The 19,156-nt window shown below is 39.9% G+C and overlaps 1 protein-coding gene across 1 annotated transcript in view; it reads left to right on the forward strand.

Moving 5' to 3' along the window:
• The window catches only part of LOC126336611 (diacylglycerol kinase eta), a 1,405,164-nt gene that overhangs the window by 1,248,205 nt on the left and 137,803 nt on the right, over positions 1–19,156 (forward strand).

Raw genomic sequence — 19,156 nt, forward strand, 5'->3', positions numbered from 1 at the left:
CTTATCTCAGTTACTTAACTTTTAATTCTCCTATTTAAAATCACATATCTGTAATCACTTAAGAAAAAAGAAAGAAAGATAGGACTTCAGTTCCACTTGATTCAGAAGCAAAGACTGAAAAGGCAGCTTTCAAAGAAATTTATGACAATAGCTTTGTTTATTTAAAAAGAAAGCAAATAGCTTTTATAACAAAAAACAACAAGTAGAAAAAACAAACCATGTGGAATGCTTGCACTCACCAAAATGCCAAAAATGAGAGGAACACACAAGGTTTTTATTAGCCAGATGCTTCAGAGTGTGCCAAGAATACAAAAGATTATGGAGTATATGCTTGGTTCAAGATCAAAGCTTTGAGAGTTTCAGTTTTATGTAAGTTTCTTCAAGGGGGCTGCTATTCTCTCTTTTGCTGTTCATTTAAAAGCTTTTTTTTATTTCTTTTTTTCTATATATTTGATTTCAAGGCCTCTGTTGCCAACACACAAGAAACAAATCCCCATCTATCAATAAATGAGAGAAAAATATTCACAAAATTGTTAGAAGAGAAGAAAGTTGCTGATTTTGTGTCTTATAGTCATTCTCTCCAGAACACCAGCATACATGCTGGATGTCTGTGTTACTTTAATTTACTGTGTTGCTTACGTTTCATTTCATACCAGTCTGATGAATTGCAATGTTTAATATTTTTCCCCGTACGCCATCAGGTTCTTCTATTAATTTTCTACCATTATTTGCTTCTTTTTCATTCCCACTGTATTGAGAGGAAAGGAAATGTGTCCCACAAAATACAAAATTACTCCATATATTTTCTATAATGTAATTTGATATGAATATAATAGAGGGAAACATTCCACGTGGGAAAAATATATCTAAAAACAAAGATGATGTGATTTACCAAACAAAAGCACTGGCAAGTCGATAGACACATAAACAAACACAAACATACACACAAAATTCAAGCTTTTGCAACCCATGGTTGCTTCGTCAGGAAAGAGGGAAGGATAGGGAAAGATGAAAGTATGTGGGTTTTAAGGGAGAGGGTAAGGAGTCATTCCAATCCCGGGAGCGGAAAGACTTACCTTAGGGGGAGGTGAACCTGCCTTGACGTTGACCTCCATCTGTCCAATGGCCAGCTTCACACGTCCGTCCACATCAAACTCATCAACAAGCAACAGTACCTCCATTATGACAGCTGCCATCCATTCCACATCAAACGGTCCCTTCCCTACAGCCTAGGTCTTCGTGGCAAACAAATCTGCTCCAGTCCGGAATCCCTGAACCAGTACACCAACAACCTGAAACAAGCTTTCGCATCCCGCAACTACCCTCCCGACCTGGTACAGAAGCAAATAACCAGACCCACTTCCTCATCCCCTCAAACCCAGAACCTCCCACAGAAGAACCACAGAAGTGCCCCACTTGTGACAGGATACTTTCCGGGACTGGATCAGACTCTGAATGTGGCTCTGCAGCAGGGATACGACTTCCTCAAATCCTGCCCTGAAATGATATCCATCCTTCACGAAATCCTCCCCACTCCACCAAGAGTGTCTTTCCGCCATCCATCTAACCTTCGTAACCTCTTAGTTCATCCCTATGAAATCCCCAAACCACCTTCCCTACCCTCTGGCTCCTACCCTTGTAACCTCCCCTGGTGTAAAACCTGTCCCATGCAGCCTCCCACCACCACCTACTCCAGTCCGGTAACCCAGAAGGTGTACACGATCAAAGGCAGAGCCACGTGTGAAAGCACCCATGTGATTTACCAACTGACCTGCCTACACTATGAAGATTTCTATGTGGGAATGACCAGCAACAAACTGTCCATTTGCATGAATGGACACAAGCAGACAGTGTTTGTTGGTAATGAGGATCACCCTGTGGCTAAACATGCCTTGGTGCAATGCCAGCACATCTCCGCACAGTGTTACACCGTCCGCATTATCTGGATACTTTCCACTAACAGTAACCTGTCAGAACTCCGGAGATGGGAACTTGCCCTTCAGTATATCCTCTCTTCTCGTTATCCACCAGGCCTCAACCTCCGCTAATTTCAAGTTGACGCCGCTCATACCTCACCTGTCTTTCAACAACATCTTTGCCTCTGTACTTCCGCCTCGACTGACATCTCTGCCCAAACTCTTTGCCTTTACAAATGTCTGCTTGTGTCTGTGTATGTGCGGATGGATATATGTGTGTGTGTGCGAGTGTATACCTGCCCTTTTTCCCCCCTAAGGTAAGTCTTTCCGCTCCCAGGATTGGAATGACTCCTTACCCTCTCCCTTAAAACCCACATCCTTTCGTCTTTTCCTCTCCTTCCCTCTTTCGTGGGTTGCGAAAGCTAGAATTTTGTGTGTATGTTTGTGTGTCTATCGACCTGCCAGTGCTTTTGTTTGGTAAGTCATATCATCTTTGTTTTTAGATCTATAATGTAATTTGATAGATAAAAAATCTACTCACCACTTGACAGTAGGAGAACACACTTATAATAAATATTCAAGTTTGTAAGCTTCTGGGACCAGTAGGTCCTTCTTCTGACATAGGGGTTGAAGGAGAGGGAAGAAGAGTGAAAGAAAAGGGCTGGTGAGGTATAGGAAAGGTGGTTGAGTTTGGAAAAGTTGTCCAGAATCCCAGATCAGGAAACTTACTGGACAGGATGAGAAGGAAAGACTGATTGTTGGGGACTGCACTGGATTAGATTTGAAAACCTGAGAGCCAGAAGGTGGAAGACAGTTTAAAATGCAAGACATAGATACTGCCAAAACATTATGCATGAAAAGCTAAGTGCAGTTTATGTTTTAGAGATTTGGGGGGAGGGGGGTGGCAGAAAATAGATAGACCAGATAATGAAAGATACAGAAAAGTAAAAGGGAATGAAGAAAGGAATAGTTACTGTGAAGAAATGCTGAGACCAAAGAAATTAACATAAAATAAGACCAGGTGGGTGGCGAGAAACAAAGACATGGTATTGCTCCAGTTGACACCTGCAGAGTTCTGAGAAACTGGGGTGTAGAGGAAGACTCAAGATGGCACGTGTAGTAAAACAGGCACCGAGGTTATGGCTGTCATGTTGTAGATCATGCTCTGCAACAGGATAGTGTGTGTTACCAGTATACACCCTTTGCCTAAGCCCATTCATCGCAACTGATAACTCGATGGTAGTCATGCTGATGTAAAATTCAGAACAGCGTTTACTTAACAGCTGGGATATAAAATGTCATTTTAAAGGTGGCTCTCCCTTTGATAGTATATGTTTTGCCAGTTACAGCACTGATAGAGGTGGTAGTAGGGGGGGTGCATAGGGGAAGTCTCACAGCAGAGAAAGTCACAGCAGTAAGTGCCATAGGGTATGGAGACAGGTGCAGAAGCAGCGTAGGGTCTGACAAGGGTATTGCAGAAATTGGGATGATGACAAAAAGCTATTCTATGTGTGGTGGGCAAAATATTGGACAGAATGGACCTCATTTCAGAACATGATCTTAGGAAGTCATAGCCTTGTCAAAGTAGCTGATTAACACATTTAAGACAAGGATAATACTGAGTGACAAGTGGTTTACTCCTAACTGTTTTTGGAGGAATCAGCAGTACCAGGTTGGATGTGATGGCCCAGGAAATGTGAATAGTTTCAGTTAAAATTTTAGAAAACATGACTGTGTTTGAGATGGTTATTCACAACATTCTTCCTGTCAACTATGTCTTGGATCTTTAATGGAGTCTGCTCATCATCATCATATCATCATCAGTTACAGTTTCCAGCCAGTTGCCAGGTCTGTTTTGTTCATTTTCCTATATCCCACTCAATTTTTCAGCCACCACACTATTTGTCTTTACTTTTTCTCCATGTACTCTCTTCAATTACTTCAGCTGGCAACCCCTTAATCTTCCACTTGGTTGTTTACATTGAGACCTCAGGGTGTATATGCCCCAGTACAACTAGGAAATCTGGGAAAAACCCAGGAATTTTTTAGAATTCCACAAAATTTTCCATTGTGTTAGTTTTGCCTTAAATTTTGACTGGTAAGAACTGATACTCTAACAAAGAATTTTACTTTTGCCTGCTACTGCAGAATAACACTGCACCAATTAAACATAAACAAGAGAAAAACACCAATATAAAACTTACGTTCCAAGGAAAGATCACCATTGACAACAAGAAGACAGAGTGCCCACACAAGTGTCTGCTGACAGCAAAAGTGTCAATGGCTTTAGGACCAAGACTTTGCAATACTTCATAACAACAAATTGCTTTTGATGAGCCTAGCATAACAATGGTCGTGGGAAAATGGTGGTTTTGAGATGGGTTACTTTCAAAGTAAATTTCCTTTTACACAAGATGAATTATGCTACTTGTGAGAATGTGTGATGAATTTCTTAAATCACAGAGTGTTTGACTCTCATTCAAAACTTAATACTTTGAGAACCTGGCACTTAGAAAAATTTTGGGCCCAGAAGACCAGACATTTATGTCATCATTTAAAATTTTACTGGTACATTTGTGCCTGAGATATCTTAAAGGGTAATGCACACAAGAAAGACCAATATATGTGAAAGCTTAGCTTGTCTTGTAGCTATGTTATGCATATATCAATGTAAACCATGAACTTTTCGTATTTGTGTGTTTGTGCTACTTAACTGTGGTGTTGCTGGTGGCTGACTACATCACATGTCCTATGCTTTGGATATCTGCTGTCATTTGATGGTGAGATAACATGATGTGAACTATGATACTCTGACAAAGGCACATCACAATCTTGATTTCAGCGCTTCAGAAACTAATGTACTGTGTTTCGTATTTATAGCTTCGTAATACAAAAATAAGCAGTTTACATGTCACTGCACATCAAAGATCTTTCCAAAATGCATTTTTTTTTTTACTGAGTTTCATTTCCTAAAGTGCTGGGAGGTTCTACACCAGCATTTAAAACCTTTACCATTCAAACCATTGATAAGTTTTACAGTTCCAAGGGAAAGTATGCTGTCACGAAACATGGTGAAAGTGTGTTTTCACCCGGGAAGATGTGTATTTTTAACTGGGAATCAAGGGAAAAATTCAGGATTCTTTTTTCCTTGTCTGCATGTACACCCTGTTAATGTATCTACCTTCATATTGTATCCCACATGGTTGTCTTTATATGCCCATACCACTTACACCTTAATGATTCTATCTCTTCTGAAAGGATGCTTCCTTTATCATCTCCTTGATCTCTTTACTTATGGTTCAGCACATCTTTGTTACTCCCAATCTGCATCTGTGAAATTTCATTACATATGTCTGTGTCTTCCTTAACTGTATTTTCTTCATTGTTCGGATTTCAAAAGTATAGGCCAGAATAGCCATATAGGAGAATTGATAAACCATTCCCATTGTCAGATCATTAGCTCATCACATAAGGCTATTAACTTATCACTGTCCTCTCCTACTGTTTTTGCTACCTTGTAAATTATGTCATCCGTGACAGTGACAAAAATTAAGCATGAAAGAGCACATCTTTGTTTCAAACCCCCTTCTCTACTTTATCTAATCTGTTGCCTCATTTTCAGCTTTAACATTGCTTTTACTTCTGTGGTGGATCTCTTTCATCCTGTCAACTGTGTACTTTTGCACACCTTAGTTCTCCAAGTTTTCTCTGCCTTATTGCAGTGCACACCTTCTTAAGATTCAGGAAGGCCAGCAGTAACTCTTGCTCACACTTGTAATGCTTCTCCTTAATATCCTTACCATAAAAAGTAATCCATCGAATTCCGTAAGCAACATCAATATCTATATCACTTATAGAATGTGACGGGTTACTCTTGTAGCCGACATACTAAGATCTGAAAGTGATTTGATAGAACTGAAAGTGGTCACAATGTTAGAAATATATGTGATCCCAACATAACTAAATTTTATTTGCTAGATATTGTGCAAATGCAAACTTTGTCATCAAAAGTTTGCTGAGCAGAAATGGCTACCTCATCAAATGATAAGTCTAAAAAACTTAATGCCTTTGTTTTTTCTGGTGTTTACCAAGCAATGACACCATGAATTATTGATGGTGCATAAGATATATTGCATGATGCACATAGGAAATTGCAATGGCAGGATAAGCCCTGCAACTCAGTGATACGTGGCTCATAGGACCGACACATCTGTTTTTTCATTGTTTAAATTAAAGTCTTGCAACAACAATGTGAGGTCCTCACTATGATGTTTCTCAGCAAATCACAACAGAAAAAATTATGCCAGAACCAGCCAATGGTTGCAACTTTTATACCACTTCATGTAAGTGACAGTTATAAGTAGAGACTGGATTATATGCATCATAAAATCCTTAAAATATGCATGAAAAATGCTTAAAATTCATGAAAAGTGTCAAAATATGCAAGATCAAATAAAAAATTAAAAGAAACATGGTAGTTAATGTGTGCATTATATCTCAAAGTCAAACCTGTGCATATCAATTACTAGGAAGAGCACCGGCCACGCAAAAAATTCCGCACATTTAGAATGCTGATATTTGCTGAATACTCTCTGGTAGAAGTTAGGAAGAGGGCTTTCTGAGATCATTTTCTACAAATTTGCAAAATCGCAGCTAAACAGTCAATATGTGCAGGACCAACTTCGAGATATATCACACGCAGAGGGGCACGCTCAAGAACTCCATAATATTTTATTTAAAACACAACATACAACCATGATTTTTTTTTGAACAGCATTAACTTGTAATTAATACTATTGGACCAATTACAATTTATTGCATGCAAATATGCAAATGCATATGCAGCATGCATGTGCATATAATCCAGTCTCTAGTTATAAGATACAATACAGCACAATGCCAAGCTGGGCCTGAAAATGAATTTTCCTTCAGCAGAATAAGAAATGCCATAAGCAGAGATTACATTTTTCTTCTGTTCCATTGAAGGCAGCAAAAAGCAATGGTGGTGCTATTGACTGTGGCAGCAGTTGTAATAGTTGCATGTTTTCCTGGTCTGATTATTATTGTTATTGCTTCTGTTGCTGTTCTTGATGCTACTGCTGTTCCAGCTGTTTCCATAATACAGGAAACTGTGGATCCATAGTGAAAGTACTAGACAGTGAAAATGTTCCTCATTGCCAACCTACTATTGGTGATGATAATATCACATGAGTTCACTAACTGCAGTGGAGTAGCAAAGCTGCAAAAATCTGTGTGTGGGCCAGTGAGGGTAATGCTGGAGTGAATCAGAAGAACAGCGAAACTAATATAGTATGTGTCTGTTTTTTGTTAAAAAAATTAAACTTGGTGAAGAACTCCACTGCAGTGCAATAACTGTATTGGAGACAAATCACCAGAAACAGTAACTACCATAAAATACGTAGGAATAATCATCTACATCTCTGAGGGAGGATTGGAAAGTAACACACAAGAATTTTTTCTCCTGGTATTGTGCTGGAATGTTGAAATTTCACAATGATATAGTTTGAAGTTTCCTCTACAGAGGCTATTTTGTTTTCACGTGCAGTGTGTACTACAGCCTGTACTACAAAACAAACATAGCGTGCATGGTACTGTTATCAACCTGTGAAGAGCAATGAAGTGTAGTTCGATATTTGTGGGCCAAAGGGCATAAAACAAGTGAGATTATGAGGGACATGCGTGATGTTTATGGGGACAACTGTATGGGCAGTAAAAATGTCTGCAGATGGTGTGTATTCTTCCAAGAGTGCTGTTTGAACCTCAGTGATTCACCATGCTCTTGGCAGCTGGTAACAGCAGTAACCCTGAAGGATGTCAGAGCCATTGAGGCAGCAAATCTGAATGACCGAATGTGCAACTGTGACCCTTATCACTGTAGTTCAACATTTCCTATAATTCAGTGTATATTGTTCATGACACATTGAAATTTCATTAAGTTAGTGCTCGCTGGGTGCCTGAGAACCTGACAGACAACCACATGGGCCAGCAAATAATGACAAGCTTGAATCACTTAAAGCATTATGCCCTAGATGGGCATGACTTTGTGAAAGTAATCATCCCTGGTGATGAGTTATGGGCATACTACTACACATCCAAAACCCAGCAGGCCTCTATTATAGTGGACACATGCTGCTTTCCCAGTATGAAAAAAATTCAGAGTGAGTCAATATGCTAGGAAAGCGCTTGTGACAGTGTTGTGGGACATACGTGGTTTGTTATAGATGAGCTTTGCTCTACATGGAACCACTGAATTCTCCAGACTACAGTGAAACTTTGGTTATGTTGCTTCATGCTCTTTGTTACAAACTCCACAACATTAATGCTGACAGTTTTAAACTTCTTCATGACAATGCTTGCCACTATGTTGCTGTTCCTGTTCTTGAGAAAATCACCAGATTTAGGTGGGAGGCATTCCCGTATCCACCATACAGTCCAGACCTTGCACCATCAGACTTTCATCTGTTTGGTCCCATGAAGAAATTCCTGGTTGGTTGACGCTTTCTGATAGAAGCAGATGTATATTCAGCAGTCTGCAGGTAGTTATACTCAACAAAATGAGCATCTACTAACAGGAAATTTTGAAACTGGGCCCATGATGGGACAAATGTTTTAAGAACATTGGTGACTATGTACAAAAGTAGATGAAAGTTGTAAGTTCATTTGTGATTCTATTGTTTTGCTATGTATTAAACTTTTTGGTAATAAAATTACTGTGCATTACTTTCCAAACTTTCCTTGCAAATATATACTTCACAAGCCACCATAAGGTGCATGGTGGAGGATACCACTTATCACTACCACTATTATAGTCATTTTCTTTGCTGTTCCATGCAAAAAAAGAACAAGCGAAAAACAATTGTCTATAAGCTTCCATATGAACCCTAATTTCTCTCATCTTACCTTCATGATTCTTACATGAAATGTTTGTTGGTAGCAGTAGAATCGTTCTGCAGTCAGCGTCAAATGCTGGTTCTCTAAATTTCCGCAGTTGTGCCTCACATAATGAACATTGTTTTTGTGGGGTCCTGCCCACTCATCACTTATAGGGTGCTTAAAGGATGCTGCATTCTCAGAATGCTATACAACAATTCAAGCAAATCACATTAATACAGGGTGTTTATGGGTGGGAAAAATCCGGGAATTTTTTCATACGGGGGAAAACAGGGAAAAACTTGGGAATTTTGTGGAATTCTGGGAATTTTTCATTGTTTTAGTTTTCAGTTAATTTTTTGTAATTTTGACTGCTAAGAACCGAGATTCTTACAAAGGGTATTACTGTATCTCGCTACTGCAGCAATAAAACATAAAGTAGAGGAAAAAAAGCGAAAATAAAACTTAAATTGTAAAGGAAATGCGCCTTATACAACAACAAAACACAGTGCTCATACAAGTGTCTGCCAACAGCAAAATGTGTCAAAGGCTTTAGGGAGACTATGCAGTGCTTCATAACAAAAAATTGACTCCGATTAGCTGACATCACAACTGTTTACATTTAGATTCATTTTAGCAACTACGAGCGGGCACATGCGCATGTTGAGTCACAGATGAGTAGTACCTTCTCTCGCTTCTGGCTACAGAAATGTGGTTGTTGGCTGTGTAACCTATTGTAGCAAGCAGATAGATGCAACTGGGAAAAATTTTAAAAATTGTACTCCCGCCCCCAACCTGCCAGACTCACGCATGCACATCAGGCCTAGATCTGTGGTGGTGGTGGTGGGGGGGGGGGGGGGGGGGGGGGGGGGGGGAATTCATATTCTTGAGGAAAAGGGACATCACACAAATTAGGAAGTTAGTTGGTCACGTGTTCCATTGATCAATAGCACGGAAAAGCCGTTATGATGTGGAACGTGTCAACTGCACAGGAAACAAGTTTTTTTTTTTTTTTATGATTCCATATTTATATAAAAATTTTGTACTACTACATTTCAATCTCATGCTTGAAAAACTGGAGTATATGAATGAATTGTGAAACTAACGTAAAGCTTTTTGCTTGTTGTGGGCCTAATAGGCATTTGATATTAGTACTTCGTGAATTATATTCTGCCGTGTTATAAAAAACGACCATCTGTGCCAAAACAACCTAGTTTATTTTATGTGTGTTACAATTGCTGCAATATTAGAAAGGCCTATTTTGTTTTGTCTAGCAGACAGTGACAAAACAGATGTAATCACATCAAAAACCACACCAGTCTTGTATACTATCTGTATTAACAGCTTTTGCAGTATTAGACAGTGACATTTTTCATGTAGCGAAACGTTTAAGTAACTTTGATCAGGTAATAGATTCTTTCGTAGAAAGGAAAGCATGCCATGTAAAGCTGTAGCAAGATCAGAGAGAAAAAACTGGTAGAAGCTAAGGATTGAAGAAAAGTGTATTGTCTTGCTTTGTCTCTTGTCTTTACTGGTTTTATGTATCCTATATTTAGTTTTATATCAAGCAAAAGAGAAAGCTGTTGCCTAGTAGTCAATAAAGAGCGCAATTTTTCTGAGGTCTTGTTCTCCCGATTACAAATAATCCCATCAAGTATTAATTGTGACGTTTATTTAAGAGGTGCAGAATGTCAAACCGGCCAACTTGGAGCAGGAGAGGCACCACAGGACATTTTAATTTCCACTGCCCTGATTATAGTTTGATGGCATCAATTACAAAATATACACATTTCAATTCCACAGTGCGAAATACAGTGGTGTGCGATAAAAGAATTCTGTGTGAAGAGACGTGGCACTGCACTTTGGCACACTTAAGACCAAATAACATGTTTTCCTTGTACACTTCCTTGAGCATATATGTTTTATGTATCGGACTCCTCAGAAAGACGTGCACTACAAAATGAACATATTTTTGAAAATTCAATTTTTTGACATCCTATCTCAAATGCTCGATGGAGGAGAAGTGGGGGCGCGGGGGAAGGGGGGGGGGTCCTATCTAGAATTGCCCAGGTGCAGAAATATCATAGATCATATATCTGGAGCTGATGCGCAGAGCATTCGGAATTATAGTGGGGAAGTGTTTAATTTCCAGGTGAACTGTGTTTACATTTAGTGATTTTGCTGTTTCCTCTTCATTTACTGCTCTCTCCTCAAATGAAAACAAAACGGATTTCTGTGGCCGGGAGGTTCAAATGAATTAAAATACATTCACATAATTACGGAAGGCTAAAATATGTTATTAGTTTCAGTTTTCAAATTTTATTTTATTTCCACCTTCCTGACAGTCAAGCATTAATCGCCTTGAAGAACAATGAAGTTATTTTTGTCGGTTTGCTAAAGAAATTTAGTTTTTATTAATCTTTCCCACTGAGGCAGTCATAGTATTTGAAACAAAGTTTTTAATTCCACACTATTGGCTAGTTTCAACTGTTCACTGCATTTCAAGTGCACAATTTCATCTTCTAGCATGTATGGCATTATGCCATAATAAAGAACCAAAAATGAGGCAATATAGTACTGGTACTCCAAGAAAATTTACATCCTGCAAAACCAGACTGAAAAGCTTAATATCAGGTCAAAGTCTACTTCATTGCGAATCTGGACATACAAATGTGCACTTTAAGTATGCAATTTAAATGTCCACATTTTAGTATGGGTCACGAAATACAGATGCTCTTGGAGTATTCTCTGTTGTCCATTTCTTTTATTACATAATGTAAGATCTTTTAATGTTTTACATGTCCGAACATATGGGTTTCCTGTGTCATCATAGATGCGCAAGCGCGGTGGCTCCTGTTATCTGCCGCTCTCTGGCAACTACTGAAACAAAGCTGTTTCTAACATGTCGCAGGAAAATATTGTGAATGTTGGTTTGAAAAGCATTACTTTAAAAGTAAATTTGCATTTACACAAGTTGGACTATGTGTGAGAATGTACGATGAATTTCTTAACTCACAGAGCGTTTGACTGTCATTTTAAGTTAACTCTTTGGTGACGTGTCATTTAGAAGAATTTCGAGCGCAGAAGATGTGACATCTATGTCATTATTATGAGTAAATTGATGTAGTACTATGGGAAGCCCTCTGTCCTCTCTGGTAACTAATTTATTTGTAGAAAACTTCGAGGACAAGTCACTGGACTCGGCTAAAAATTTTGCTGGTACATTTGTGTGATATATTCTAAAATGTAACACGCGCAAAAAATATCAACATTATATATGAAATCTTGGCTTCTGTTGCAGTATGTGAAAGCTTTGCTTTTCTAATAGCAACACTATGTATATTAACTTTTCCAGTATTGGTATTCGCACTTCTCAACAGTGATGTTGGTATTGGCTGAGTACATCGTGTGCCCTATGGTCTGAATATCCACTGTCATCGGCTGGCGAGATCACGTGACATGACCTATGATTGGGTTACAAAAGCACATCGTGATCTCAATTTCAATGGTTCGGGAAGTAACATGCGTGTTTGGTGGAATTCAAATTTACACTTTCGTAATACGAAAATATTCAGAGTACATGTTGCTGCCCATCAAAGATCTTTCCAAAAAATGTTTTTTTCCTGAGTATCATTTTCCAAAGGGCCAGGAAATTCTACATCTGTGTATAAAAACATAACCATCAAGGGATTGATAAGTTTTACAATTTCGACAGAATTGAACATGGAAAAAGTGTGTTTTCACTCAGGAGAAACTGTATTTTTAACCGGGAAATCTGGGAAAAATCTGGAATTTTTTTTTCCTTGCCCGTGTATACAACCTGTAATAGTTTTTATTACAATAAAGAAGGTAGACAGTACTTAACTTTGAATTTACAATAGTGTTGCAAGCGATGGGCAATTAAAGTCCTCTGCTGTATACAGAGTCCATGTAAGCAATTGGTATGGATCACATGTCATTGCTATCATAGTGCTCTCCTAGTACTGTGCTGGTCTGCGAGTCCTGGTCTGGTACTGTGCAAATACTGTGCGGCTGAGGCTGGCAGGAGCAGCCCTTGTATTCTCTTCTTGGAGAGACCGCTCCTGTTGTGGTGCGGTCCTGGTCAGTGGGCTATTGGCTGATGTTGTCTCACTGCCTTCTCTGCTCTTGCTTTTGTCGTGTTCATGCTGGTGCTTGTGGTTACGCCGGAACAGTTTTTCCTCAAGGGATTCCTATTTGAGTTCATGAAGCAGCTCCATAATATGTACATGGTGATCAAACCTAGCAATAGCAGTGCTAGCAGCATGTCCTTTAATCTGACCTGTTGTGAATCCCACACACTCAAGCAGTACTCGAAAAATGGTCACACTAGTATTGTATATGCTGTGTGCTTTATAGGTGAGCTACACTTTTCCAAAATTCTCCCACTGAAAAGAAGTTGAGCATTCACCTTTCCTACTGCTAATCTGACATGCTCATTCAATTTCATACCACTTTGCAGTGTTATGCCTTGATATTTAATCAATGTGACTTTGTAAAAAGCATATGACTGCATCGAAAAGCATACTAATGCTACTACTGCTGTACAGGATTGCTTTTCCTACTCATCCGCATTAACTTAAATTTTTCTACATTTACATCTATCTGCATGTACATACATACTCTGCAATCCACCATACGGTGCGTGGCGGAGTGTACCTCGTACCACAACTAGCATCTTCTCTCCCTGTTCCACTCCCAAACAGAATGAGGGAAAAATGACTGCCTATATGTCTCTGTATGAGCCCTAATCTCTCTTATCTTATCCTTGTGGTCTTTCCGTGAAATGTAAGTTGGCGGCAGTAAAATTGTACTGCAGTTAGCCTCATATGCTGCTTCTCTAAATTTCCTCAGTAGCGACTCTTGAAAAGAACACCTCCTTTCCTCTAGAGACTCCCAAATGAGTTCCTCAAGCATTTCCGTAACACTCACGTGTTGATCAAACCTACCAGTAACAAATCTAGCAGCCCACCTCTGAATTGCTTCTATGTCCTCCCTCAATCCGACATGATAGGGATCTCAAACGCTCGAGCAGTACTGAAGAATAGGTCATATTAGTGTTTCATAAGCGGTCTCCTTTACAGATGAACCACATCTTCCCAAAATTCTACCAATGAACCGAAGACGACTTTCCACCTTCCCTACAACTGCCATTACATGCTTTTCCCACTTCATATCGTTCTGCAATGTTACGCCCAAATATTTAATCGACGTGACTGTGTCTATTGCTACACTACTAATGGAGTATTCAAAAATTACAGGATTCTTTTCCCTATTCATCTGCATTAATTTACATTCATCTATATTTAGAGTTAGCTGCCATTCTTTACACCAATCACAAATCCTGTCCAGGTCATCTTGTATCCTCCTACAGTCACTCAACGATGACACCTTCCGGTACACCACAGCATCATCAGCAAACAGCTGCACATTGCTATCCACCCTATCCAAAAGATCATTTATGTAGACAGAAAACAGCAGAAGACCTACCACGCTTCCCTGGAGCACTCCAGATGATACCCTCACCTCTGATGAACACTCGCCATCGAGGATAACGTACTGGGTTCTATTAGTTAACAAGTCTTCGAGCCATTCACATGTTTGGGAACCAATCCCATATGCTCGTACCTTAGTTAGTAGTCTGCAGTGGGGCACCGAGTCAAATGCTTTCCGGAAGTCAAAGAATATGGCATCCGTCTGATACCCTTCATCCATGGTTCGCAAGATATCATGTGAAAAAAGGCCGAGTTGCATTTCGCAAGAGCAAGGCTTTCTAAAGCCGTGCTGATGCATGGACAGCAACTTCTCTGTCTCAAGGAAATTCATTATATTCGAACTTAGAATATGTTCGAGAATCCTGCAACAAACCGATGTTAAGGATATTGGTCTGTAATTTTGAGGATCCGTCCTTTTACCCTTCTTATATACAGGTGTCACCTCCACTTTTTTCCAGTCGCTTGGGACTTTACATTGGGCAAGAGATTCACGATAAATGCAAGCTAAGTAAGGAGCCAATGCAATAGAGTACTCTCTGTAAAACCGAATTGGAATCCCGTCGGGACCTGGAAATTTATTTATTTTCAACCCATTCAGCTGCTTCACAAACCCAGGGATGTCTATCACTATGTCCTCCATATGGGAATCTGTACAAGACTCAAATGGCAGTATGTTTGTACAATCCTACTGTGTGAAAGATTTCTCAAATGCTAAATTTAAAATTTCAGCTTTCGTTTTGCTGTGTTCCATTGCCAGGCCAGACTGATCAGGGAGTGACTGGATGGAAGCCTTCGACCCGCTTACCGATTTTACGTAAGATCAGAATTTCCTTGAGTTTTCAGCAAGATCTTTTGCTAAGGTATGATGGTGGTAGTGGTTGAATGCTTCGCGCATCGTTCTTTTTAAAGTAGCACAAATCTCTACTAACTTTTGCCTGTTCTCATTCTCCCGATCTTTCTTGTACCACGAGTGCAACTGCCTTTGCTTCCTGAGCATTCTCCAAATTGCACTGTTAAACCACAGTGGGTCTTTACCGTCCGTAACCCACTTTTTCGGCACATACTTGTGCAATGCGTGATTTAGAATGTGTTTAAAATTTGCCCATTTCTTCCACGCCCATCTACTCGAAGTAAATGAAGTCGATTCATTTACTAAGAGGGATGCTAGCAACTGCTTATCTGCTCTTTCTAGTAGGAATACTCTCCTAGCCTTCTTGACCGATTTTTTGACTTTTGTAACCATAGTCGTAATGACAACATCATGATCACTAATCCCTGTCTCAACACTGACATCGTCGATGAGGTCTGGTCTGTTCGTGGTTACCAGATCTAAGCTATTTCCATTACGCGTTGGCTGTCAATTTAGCTGCTCAAGACAGTTTTCTGATAATGTGTTCAAAAGTAATTCACACGACGGCTTGTCTGTACCATCTGTAATGAATCCATAGACATCCCAGTATATACTAGGTAGGTTGAAGTCACCTCCAACTAATATAGCATGATCCGGGTACTTCTGCAATACAGAATGTAGACTCCCTGTGAATGATTCTAGAACTGTCATGGTGGAACCTGGTGACTGGTAATAAAACCCCACAATTAACTTTATTTCCCCTAGCCCAGTTAAACGTATCCAGATAACTACACAATCACACTCTACTTCGACCTCAGTAGACACAATATTTTTGTCAACTGCAATGAAGACACCACCTCCTACGGCGTCTAATCTGTCTTTCCAATACATGTTCCAACCCTCACTAAATATTTCAGAACTTCCTATCTCGGGGTTCAGCCAGGTCTCAGTCCCCAGAATAATTTGCACACCACACGCTTCCTGGAGAGCAGTAAATTCAGGAACTTTATTCCAAACACTCTGAAAATTTACTGCTAATATCTTGATAGCTGAAGTGTCTTTACACTGAGCGTGTCCTGATTTCCCTGCCTGCATGTTGACTGGTGAGTGTTCATCAGGACACCTCGCACTACTGCCTAGCCTTAATAAAAAAAACCATGTGCACGCCACAAGTACTCTGCTATCCGAGTAGCTGCTTCCTTTGTGTAGTGCACCTCTGACCTATCACCCACCTAACGTTGGAGCTCCTTATAACCAGCAAGCCTTTGCCCCCATGTGCCTGCTCAGGCCCTGCTGAAGGAGCGGCCACCTGCCCACTGACAGGACGAATGGGTAAGGCCAGCCGGATAGCCGCCATGTTGACCCTCCGCCTTGAGCGACGCGAATGCGTTGCAGTCCGCCACTCACCCTGAGGTGAGGGCGAGCCCAACGCGCCGGGTACACTAGAAGGTGCCTCGGCAGCTGAGTCAGCGGACGCAGCTAGCGACACCTGGGGTGTCTCAAGCAATGCGCCAGACCCTCCGCCGTCGCTGCACCTCGAGGCAGCAGCCTGAAGGCGGCTGACCTTGGTTAACAGCACGCTCAGCTGCTCGCGAACCGCGGCCAGTTCCTCCTGCGCCCACACACAGCACGCATACACCCTATCCATCCTATTGCTAATATCTAATTACTCCCCGAATTTATACTCTACAGCTATCAATAAGCAATATTACTCCTCTCAAATACGAGAATATGCAAGGATTTTATGTAATTAAATATGCAAGCACACAAACAATTGGAAAGAAATTAAGAATCAAACTACAAAACAAATATGAAAGCTAAATATGTGACTCGCTACTGCAGTGCTGCTGCAATTATACTTCACCAGCAGCTGTCTTTCATCACACCAGCTAGAAATTCTGTCTGTCATCTTGTATCCTACCACAATGACTCAATGATGACACCTTTGCGTACACCACATTGTCATCAACAAACAGCTATAAATTGCTGCTTATCAGTCCATCAGGTCATTTGTGTATATAGATAATAAGAGTGGTCCTATCATATTGCCCTAGGGCACTCCTGATGATACGCTTGTCTCTGATGAACATTCATTGTCTTGACAATGTACTGGGTCCTGTTACTTCAAAAGTCTGTGAGCCACTCACATGTATGGGAACATAATCTGTATGCTTGAAAGTTTGTCAGCAGTCTGCAGTGGAACACATGTCATATGCTTTCTGGAAATCTAAGAAGATGGAATCTGTCTGTTGCTCTCTGTCCATAGGTTGTAGGACCACATGTGAGAAAAGGGCAAGCTGAGTTTTGCACAATTGATGCTTTCTGAATTGGTGCTGATTTGTGAACAAAAGCTCTTGCATCTCAAGGAATGTAAAGCAAGTCAGAATGTGTTCTGGAGTGACCTAATATGGAAAGACCACACAAAACAAAGTGTAGGAAAAGCAGATGCCAGGCTGAGATTTACTGAAATAATCTCAAGGAAAAGTAATTCGTCCACAAAAGAAGTGACTTACAAAACACTTGTTTGACCACTTCTTGAGAACTGCTCATCTGTCTGGGACAATTACCAGGCTGGATTAACGTAAGAGATAGAGAAGATCCAACGAAGAACCACGCTTTTCATCACAGGATTGTTTAGTCATCACAAGAGTATTACAGAGATGCTCCACAAACTTGAGTGGCAGACACTTCAAGAAAAGTGTTGTGTATCATGTAGAAGTTTACTATTGAAATTTCAGTGTATCATGTAGAGGTTTACTATTGAAATTTCAAGAGTGCACATTCTATGAAGAGTCAGGTAACATATTACTTCCTCCCACATGTGTCCTGCGAAATGGTCACAATGAGAAAATATGAGAAATTAGAGCTAATTCAGGGGTTTACTGTCAGTCTTCTGTTGCTAGCCTACATAAATGATATAGGAGACAATGTGAGCAGCTCTCCTAGATTGTTTGCAATTGATGCTGTTATTTACCATCTGGGAAAGCCATCAGAAGATCAGAACCAATTGTTAAATGATGCAGACAAGATACCTGTATGGTATAAAAAGTGAAAATTGGCTCTACATAATGAAAAGTGCAGGTCATCCACATGAGTACTAAAATGAATCCATTAAGTTTTGGCTACATCATAAATCGCACTAACCTAAAGGCTGTCAATTCAACTAAATACCTAGGAATAACTATTATGAACAACTTAAATTGGAACGATCAGGTAGATAATGTTGTGGGAGAGGTGAAACAAAGACTTAGTTTTATTTGCTGAACACTTATAAGATTCAAGTTTCATTGAAGAGACTGCCTACACTGTGCTTGTCCATCCTCTGCTAGATTATTGCTGGACAAAATTACAGTCTCTGTCTCCTCTGAATGCAGAAAAGAAATTTGTTGACCCCACCTACATGGGGAGAAATGGTCATCATAATAAAATAGAGGAATCAAAGCTCGCATGGAGAGATTTAAGTGTTCATTTTTCCTGCATGCTGTTTGAGAGTGGAATGATGGAGAAATAGTGTGAAATTGTTTCAGTGAACCCTCTGCTAGGCACTAAATGTGAATTGCAAAGTAGTCACATGAATGTAAATCTTGATGGCATTCTTTGTACATGCTATTTATGAATGTAACAAGAAAGGAAGAAACAGAAAGTAGTACCGGAAGTACCCTCCATCACACATCATGAGGTGGTTTGCACAGTTAATAACTTACCACTGTTGTAGCGTGTAGCAAAGACATAGTGTTATGTTTATGGAGCAAATCACCAGTGAGTGTGCGTGTGAAAAACATGGATTTTCTTTCCAATTCATGGACATTCATTCTTACATTCAGATTAAATTTCTGCTCATACAGAAAAATAATTAAGAATGTAGATGTAATTATAAGCCCAAAGGAACACAATTTTTTTTCTTGTTTTGGAACACTCACAATAGTACAATCAGACATAACTTATGACTGGACAAAATCTAGGTCACAAGTGAGATGAAAACCTGC

The sequence above is a fragment of the Schistocerca gregaria genome, chromosome 2, assembly GCF_023897955.1.
Source record: "Schistocerca gregaria isolate iqSchGreg1 chromosome 2, iqSchGreg1.2, whole genome shotgun sequence".
Lineage (NCBI taxonomy): Eukaryota > Metazoa > Arthropoda > Insecta > Orthoptera > Acrididae > Schistocerca > Schistocerca gregaria.